General features: G+C 40.6%; 1 protein-coding gene across 1 annotated transcript in view; it reads left to right on the top strand.

Annotated features, from left to right (window-relative positions):
* CAMTA1 (calmodulin binding transcription activator 1) overlaps nt 1-8226 on the top strand; it is a 1095522-nt gene that overhangs the window by 9675 nt on the left and 1077621 nt on the right. The gene's annotated exons all lie outside the window — the stretch shown is intronic.

Genomic DNA, 8226 nt, shown 5'->3' with positions numbered 1-8226 from the left:
AAAAAAAAAATGGCATGAGGCATCAATGTCTGACTTCTAACTTCACAAAGTGTGGTGAGGATTTCCATTATCAGCCCAAGGCTGTTTCTTAAGAGACAGGTCAGACATGCTCCCATCTTCCAACTTTTATACTCTTTCTGACATGAGCCATCCCACCCACCACACTTTCTACTTTCATATTGGGTTCATAATGGCAACACAGAACTAATGAGGTTTATTAAGGAAGTGACAGCTAACAATTCAGGATTAAAATGGCTCAGGATGTAGTCCTTCGATCAGGACAGCCTTTCCTCAGCACTCACAGGCATACATCTCTCTGTTAAGGTTTTTCTTGGGTCTGGCCTCTTGGCCTCTGCTCTGCTTGGTCAAATGTTAGAAAGCTTGTTTAACTGACCATTCCCCAAGATAGGGTTCCATAAACCTCATTTGCACTGTCAAACCTCCACTAGGGTGCCATGCCCCTTATTTGCGTTATTAGCAAACTACCTGATTCCTTTTGGTGGACTGTGAGCACCTCATTTGCATTACTATTACCCTGTCATTTGGTGGGAATTGCATAGATTATGGTTTAAGGATCATGTCAAGTATTTTACTGCACTGCGGACTCACTGGCAGAAATACAGTGAATGCTTACATTTAAGGATGGCAAAAACCTGGAGGACCAGAGGACACTGAGCAAGAAGGGTCAGAGAGGCAGGGGAGCTAAGTGCAGAGGCCTGTAGGGAAGATACTGGCATATGGAGTTCAAGGAGCATGAAAACCTAAGAAAAGCTACTGATTTTGTCAATTTGATAGTGAGTTGAAGGAATGATAAGGGCAATAAATGTGCTCGACACAATGGATGTATGTATGGATTGTGATAAGAGTTGGTTGAGCCCCCAATAAAATGATTTTTTTTAAAATGGAAAAGAAAACACGACCAAAAAACCTGATTGCTTTGTAAATCTTCACCCAATTCACAATAAAAAGCTTTAATATGTTAAAAAGAGAGAGAAAGGGATAGCGATAGGGTAGCTAATTCTTTTAAGAATTTTGATGTTAATTGTAGAATGCTGGTAAAGCTGATAGTGAAATGAATGATCAAGTCTAGGTTGAGAAAAGAAGGGACGGTGGCCTGATGGATGGTGAGTCTCTTAGGACACAGGTTTATTATAGCTTATAGCAGGCTATTACAGACTTAACAGGCATTTCCCACAGACTTATCTACTGCTGTGTAGGAAATTGCCACAAATCAGCACACACACAAGGGGTTTCATAACATTTGTGGAAAATTGAGTGAAAAGATAATGGGAGTTTTCCATGAACTTTTTGAAATCTACTTGTAGAGGACCCTTCAGTTTTGTGGGTCAGAGGTCCAGGCACGGCGTACTACTGCCTCAGGGTCTCTTCACAGGCCAGTGAAGGTGTTGGCTGGGGCTGTCCTCTCACTTTGAAGGTTCTCACTTGACTGAGAAAGAGCCAGTTTCCAAGTTCACGTGGTTGGTTGCAGGATTTATTTCTTGTGAGCTTTTGAACGAAGGGCCTCAAGAAAAGGCAGTAGTTCTTTGTGGATTGTGGGTTAGAAGCCACCCTCAATTTCTTGCCTCAGGGGCCTCTGACATACCAACTTGCTTCATCAAAGCCAGCAGAGAGAACGGAAGAAGTCACAATCTACATGGAAGTGACATCCCATCATCTTTGCCATATTCTGTTGCTTAAAATCAAGTCACTAGGTCCAGTCCCACACTCAGAGGATGGGGATTATACAAACCTAAAACCAAAATCAAACTCACTGTTGTTGAGTCAATGCCATCTCTCATAAACCCTATAGGATATGGTAGAACTACCCCTGTGAATTTCTGAGACTGTAACTGTTTATGGCAGTAGAAAGTCCTAGCTTGCTCCCAGGAAATGCTTGGTGGTTTCGAACTGCTGACCCTGAAGATCACAGTCCAATGTCTAATCAATATGCTACCAGGGCATCAGGTTTACATAGGTGAATATCAAGAGGTGGCGCTTTCTGGAGGAGAAAACAATGGGACCGACAGTTCCAGGGCGAAATGGGAGAGGGGAAGGTAGGGGGAAAGGAAGTGAGGTTAACAAACCCAGGGCAATGGAACAAAAAGTGATCCAAATCAGTGGTGAGGAGGGTGTAGGAGGCCTGGTAGGGCGTGACCAAGGGCAATGTAACTGAGAAGAATTACTGAAATCCCAGTGAAGGCTGAACATGATAGTGGGACAAGAGGAAAGTAAAAGGAAATAGAGGAAGGAGCTAGGAGGCAAAGGGCATTTATAGAGGTCTAAATAAAGGCATGTACATAGGTAAATCTATTTATAAATGAGGATGGGGAAATAGACCTATGTGCATATATGTGTAGGTTTAGTATTAAGGTAGCAGATGGACATTGGGCCTCCACTCAAGTACTCCCTCAATGCAAGAATACTTTGTTCTATTAAACTGGCATTCCATGATGCTCACCTTCCAGACAGGATGGCTGAAGACAAAGCGGGTGCATAATCAAATGTGGTGAAGAAAGCTGATGGTGCCTGGCTATCAAAAGATAGAGCGTCTGGGGTCTTAAAGGCTTGAAAGGTAAACAAGTGGCCATCTAGCTGAGAAGCAACAAAGCCCACATGGAAGAAGCACACCAGCCTGTGTGATCATGAGGTGCCGAAGGGATCAGGTATCATCAGAACAAAAAATCTTATCATTGTGAATGCTGGGGAGTGCGGAGTGGAGACTCAAAGCCCATCTGTAGGCAATTGGACATCCCCATACAGAAGGATCGCGGAAAGGAGACGAGCCAGTCAGGGTGCAGTGTAGCAATGATGAAACATACAGTTTTCTTCTAGTTCCTAAATGCTTCCCTGCCCACCCACCCCCACTATCATGATCCCAATTCTACCTTACAAATATGACTAGACCAGAGGATGTACACTGATACAGATAGGAACTGGAAACACGGGGAATCCAGGGCGGATGATCCCTCCAGGTCCAGTGCTGAGAGTGGTGATATCAGGAGGGTGGGGTGGAGAGGGGGGACAGATTACAGGGATTTACATATAACCTTCTGCCTAGGGGATGGACAACAGAAAAGTGGGTGAAAGGAGACGTTGGACAGTGTAAAATATGAGAAAATAATTTATAAATTTTCAAGGGTTCATGAGGAAGGGGGAAAATGAGCTGATGCCAAGGGCTTAAGTGGAGAGCAAATGTTTTGAGAATGATGAGGGCAACAATGTACAAATGTGCTTTACACAATTGATGTATGTATGGATTGTGTTAAGAGTTGTATGAGTCCCCAATAAAGTGATTTTGAAAAAAAGAAAAAAAAAAAAAAAAAAAGGTGGCACTCCTAGGAGTGCAACATAAAGTCTGTCCACCATTGTGGGAAATGGGGTAGGGAGTAATGATGGGGCCAGAAGGCACTGGAGCAGTTCTTGAAATCGTCTTAGTAGGATGCAGGTGGAAGGGTGAACTGTTTCCGAAAGGGGAGTTTTGGGAAGTAGATTTAGAATACAGCCTTGTTGGTGATCCTTCTCAGGATCCTTCCCTGCTCTCACGTCACCTTCTCTGCGTAAGGTTGGGCTGCTCCTATTTTATGCTCTCTCCTCTTAGAGCACTTATACTACATATTATAATTGCCATGATAAGCCCACTACAACATTGGAATTTCATAGCGAAGTGCCTGGCCAGAAGAAGTAGCTGTCCCCCTGTTTAGGATTTTGTTAAGGTAATTAGTATAATGTAAAGTATAATGTAAAGTGATACACAAGTAAAAGGTACTAAACTTTATTATCTTTTCCCATGCCTTATAGAGTTTAACTTAAATTTTCTTGTTAACCTGGGTTCAATATATTGTATTTAAGTTATTGGACAGGACTTTATTTAATACTGTGATATTTTCAGATCCTTCTGAGTAGTGTTTGCTTTTATGATAAATCTCCCCAAACTGCTGCACCTTTCAAGTTTTTGATTCTGGTTTTTATTGTTTCAAAAAATTCTGTCCTTGTTGTCCCCTGTCACATTTTTTTATTCTGTGTGACAGTTTCTAGTTGTTCTTGCCTCTTTTGATGTCTTGGTTCTAATCTCCTTTGGATTTGGCACAATCACTTTGATAATTAGGCTTACTAAAACTGTGATTCGTTTAATGGTAACCAAGCTAGTCTTGAGCCCTGGTGGCGCAGTGGTTGTGCATTGGACTGCGATCCTAAAGGTCAGTAATTTAGAAATCACCAGTAGTTTTTCAGGAGAAAGACAGTGGGGCTTTCTGCTCCTGTTATAGTTACGGTCTCGAAAACTCACAGGGCAGGTCTACCTTGTCCTCTAGGACCTTGACTTGATGGCAATGAGAAGAAGCTAGTATTGAATGGAGGTAGGCGAGGCTTATCTTGAAGTAGAACGTGGGAGCTGTTGTGCATGGACTTTGGAAAAATCTGTTTAGGCCTTGAGGGTGTATCTTGGCTTACTTCTAGTACTTGGCTTTGTAAGGATTAGTTGAGGCTTCCAGATAGCCGAGTTTCATTCCACTGAATGCAGCTGCCATTTTCTTAGCATGTGCCTCATTGCTCTGTTAGGAGAAGCACTGTCAGAAATTCTCTCCTTTAGTTTGGATAAGGTTTCAGTTTCGTTTTATTGGGTAGTAGCAAGTGGTAGTTGGTGATGTGGTTCATGGACCAAAAAATGTTTGTGAAGCATGGAGAACCTTTTTATGACAAAATCAACCTTAGGTGTATATTCTCTTCTGCTGTTAGTTTAAAATAACCCCAAACCTGCTGCCAACTGGATTCCAACTCACAGTGACCCCAACTGTGTGTTCTGGGATTTTCAGTGGCTGTAACCTTCCAGGAGATCACCAGGCCTATCTTAAGTTTGCAGTTGGATGGATTCACATTGCCAACCTGTTAGTCGTTATGTGCAATCCCTTTGTACTTCCCTTAACTGCTATTATAGAGCTTCCTTTCTTTTGTTTTTTTTTTTCAATTGCTACATATTATTTACCGTGTCCTTCATTGTTTAGTGTGTTAACTTTTTGTCAGAGAAACTTGTTTACTTTTTTCTGCCGAAAGTTTCCAGCATTTCTTCATGGGAAAGCATAATTGCATTATTGGGGAGTTTGAGTACATTTTGAGATAGCGCTGGCCTGGCTCAGTCTGCTCACTCTTAGTTTGTGGCCCTTGACAAGTGCTTATACAGTACTTGGGTTTCAGTGTCACTTTTTCCAGAATAGGCATACTACGTATTCTTGTATATTAGGTGAAAATAAGATTTTAGGTATGAAAATCCTTACAACAGATAGACAGTTCAATGCCTAGTTTGTTGGGTGGATTATGTTGACATTTTCCATTACTCTAGGAGCCCTGGTGGTACTGTTGGCTAAATACTGGACTGTTAACTACCAGATGGGCCTTTTAAGCCCAGCTGCTGTTTCTACAGAGAAAGTAAGTTCCTGTAAAGATTTACAGAGGGCTTCATCTCACCCTTCTGGCTGGACCTGCAGCGAAGACCTCCATACCTGTGCCCACCTCCCTCCTTGGAGACACTTCTGACACAACATCCATTGGCCTAGCTCAGCGTTTAGCCAGGGAGACCAATAAACAGATGCTTGTCAGCTATGATCTTCAGAACACAGATAGCAGCTTTACACTACTTGCAGAAAACAGGATCAAGGGAGAAATGGATGCTTTTCTTGAAAAGTTTTAGCTGGGTAGCAGAAGTGAGGCTTTTTAATTGCTATAATTTTAAATAAATGGATTTAATTCAGTCTGAAAAAAAATTTCCAGCCTCAGAAAGCACTACATAGTGTTGCTGTGAGTTAGAATTGATTCAATGGCAGTTGTTTTTTTTAAACTAAATCTAAGCAATTGTTAGTAATAGTAATGAGTGTAGTAAAGCAATGTAATTTTAACATGTATGTGTATATTCTACCAGAATCAATTTGTTTAATAAGTGCTCTTTGATTATTTTCAGAATGTTGAGCATACTGGCTTCCTAGCCAAATTGAATTTATGAAAATTTTAATGATATTGTGATTCATATCAAGAAAGAATAACATATCTATTTTGAAAGTCACTTTACACTTGACTTGAATTTCTGGTAATAGTGAATCAATTAAAGTGATTTCTCAGGTCATAAATTAGCCTTGGTATATTGTAGTATATGCTTCTGTGCCTTAGAACTTTAGTGGTTTTGTGTTCTGTTCTAGTTACTTGTTTGCTTTTGAACTCAATTCTAGGTGTTGAACTCAATTTGAGAGCCTAAAATGGTTTGTGCTCCAATTACCTTAGAGGTTACCGTTTCATTTTTTTATTTAGCCTGTTCCAGTAGTAGGAAGCCAGCCACCTATCAGAGTTTTTCCTTTTAACTTGAGTGTGTACTTTAATTTAGTCTCTTATCCCAAAGGAGTGTTGTGAAGGTTATTATAGTAGCACTTATGGTATATTTTAAACTTCTTGAAAAGAGGTAATATGCAAGCACAAAATATTTCTGGACTGGACCTCCTAATTTTTTTCTTCACTAGCCTTGTTTTGGTTTAGATAAAGGATGCCGACACTCATATTTGGGGGTGGGGTGCATGTTGGTTTCCAGTCTCAGCTAACATTAACCTGATTGTATGGAGTGTCTCCAAAGCCTGTCCTTTGACTGATGCTGTTTTTTTTTTTAATTCAGCAGATTTACATTCTAGATCCAAATTTTAGTAGTGGCTCTATTGGTATCCTTGAAAACAATAGAATATTTTTTTCTCCTCAGTTTTCTTGGTGGGTAGAAAGTAGCTTACCTAAAAGCCAGGCATCCCTTCAAGGATGCCCTTGATGGAGTCTGGCTTTGTGTATATTAGAAACATCTGTTGGAGAGGAACAATAACTAGATTGGGCTTAGATGCTGACTGCCCTGAGGGGTTAAAGGTGAAGTTATAGGTTAATGGAAGACATTTCTGAACGTAATGACTTTGCTGTAATTAAAACAGTATCAGATGGCATTGTGGCAGAGTGCTAGCTGATCATGAATCCCATTTCTGCTGCTTCCCTGGTGCATAGCCAGACCACATTTCCCAACCTCCTTTGCAGTTAAGTGTGGCAATAATGGTTTGGGAACAGAGAAGTGCTTTGCCCTTCCTCCTCAGTTCTGGCCCATAACCCCCTCCCCCCCAAAAAAAAACCCCAACAAAACAAAACCAAGCAAACAAACAAAAACAATAACAATAACCATGTACCATGTTGCAGGCACCTTCCCTTACTGTTGCCTCATGTTGAGGAGCTCAGTGACTTCAGATGTCCCCTGCCCCCAGATGAGAGGAGTGTGGACCCTATATTGACTGCTTCGATGGGGCTTGTCTGTGATCAGGGATTTTTCTTTGACTTTATATGTTGTTGCTATTAGTTGCTATGGAATTGATCTCAACCATGGCCACCTCATGTATAATAGAGCAAAATCTTGCCAGGTCCTGCCTCATCTTCATGAGTCCGTTGCTATAGTTATTGTGTTCATCCATTTCATTTAGGTTCCCCTTATTTTCACTGATCCTCTGCCAACCATGATGTCCTTTTCTAGTGATTGGTTTTTTCCTGATGACATGTCCAAAGTGAACAAGAGGAAGTCTCGCCTCCTTGCATCCTGGCTGTACTTTCTGAGATGGGTTTCTTCTAGTACTCCATGAACAAGATGTAAATATTTATGGTATTTGAGCCATTAGACAATTTGTTCTAATAGCTTCTCTAACTAATCTAGGCAGAGTGCCTAGAATGCCAGGCAGATTTCTGAGTTTTATAAAGGCAAAGAATTTTGAATTCTGCTTTAATTTATATGTAATGTTATAATATATAGTGTGGTCAATGAGCTACACGAGTCAATTTAAGTTATGATAATTATGTGACAAACTTTAAAAATCTATAATTTCTAATTGATAGATGGGCTTTATTGCACTGCAGTATGCCCTCTCTCCATCTTTTATTTAATAAGCGTTGTAGATCCTCAGTTAGTTTTAAAGGTACTCTGTGGAGACTTAAACATCTCAGTCTTTATTTCAAAGAACTGAAAATACGGCTTTCATCATGCTAATTCTTTCTTCAAAAGGCTGCAGCTACTTATTATATAGCGTTTTGTTTCATTTATTCCATCTCATAATACATTAAAAAAATTTTAAAACATGTCTGTGTTGCCTACAGATGGGCTTTGGGTCTCCATTCCGCACTCCCTCTCATTCACAATAATATGATTTTTCTTTGATGCCTGATACATGATCCCAT

The sequence above is a fragment of the Echinops telfairi genome, unplaced genomic scaffold (assembly GCF_000313985.2).
Source record: "Echinops telfairi isolate 266 unplaced genomic scaffold, ASM31398v2 ScPeMD7_7457;HRSCAF=8495, whole genome shotgun sequence".
NCBI lineage: Eukaryota > Metazoa > Chordata > Mammalia > Afrosoricida > Tenrecidae > Echinops > Echinops telfairi.
This window is presented reverse-complemented; position numbering and strand designations above follow the sequence as displayed.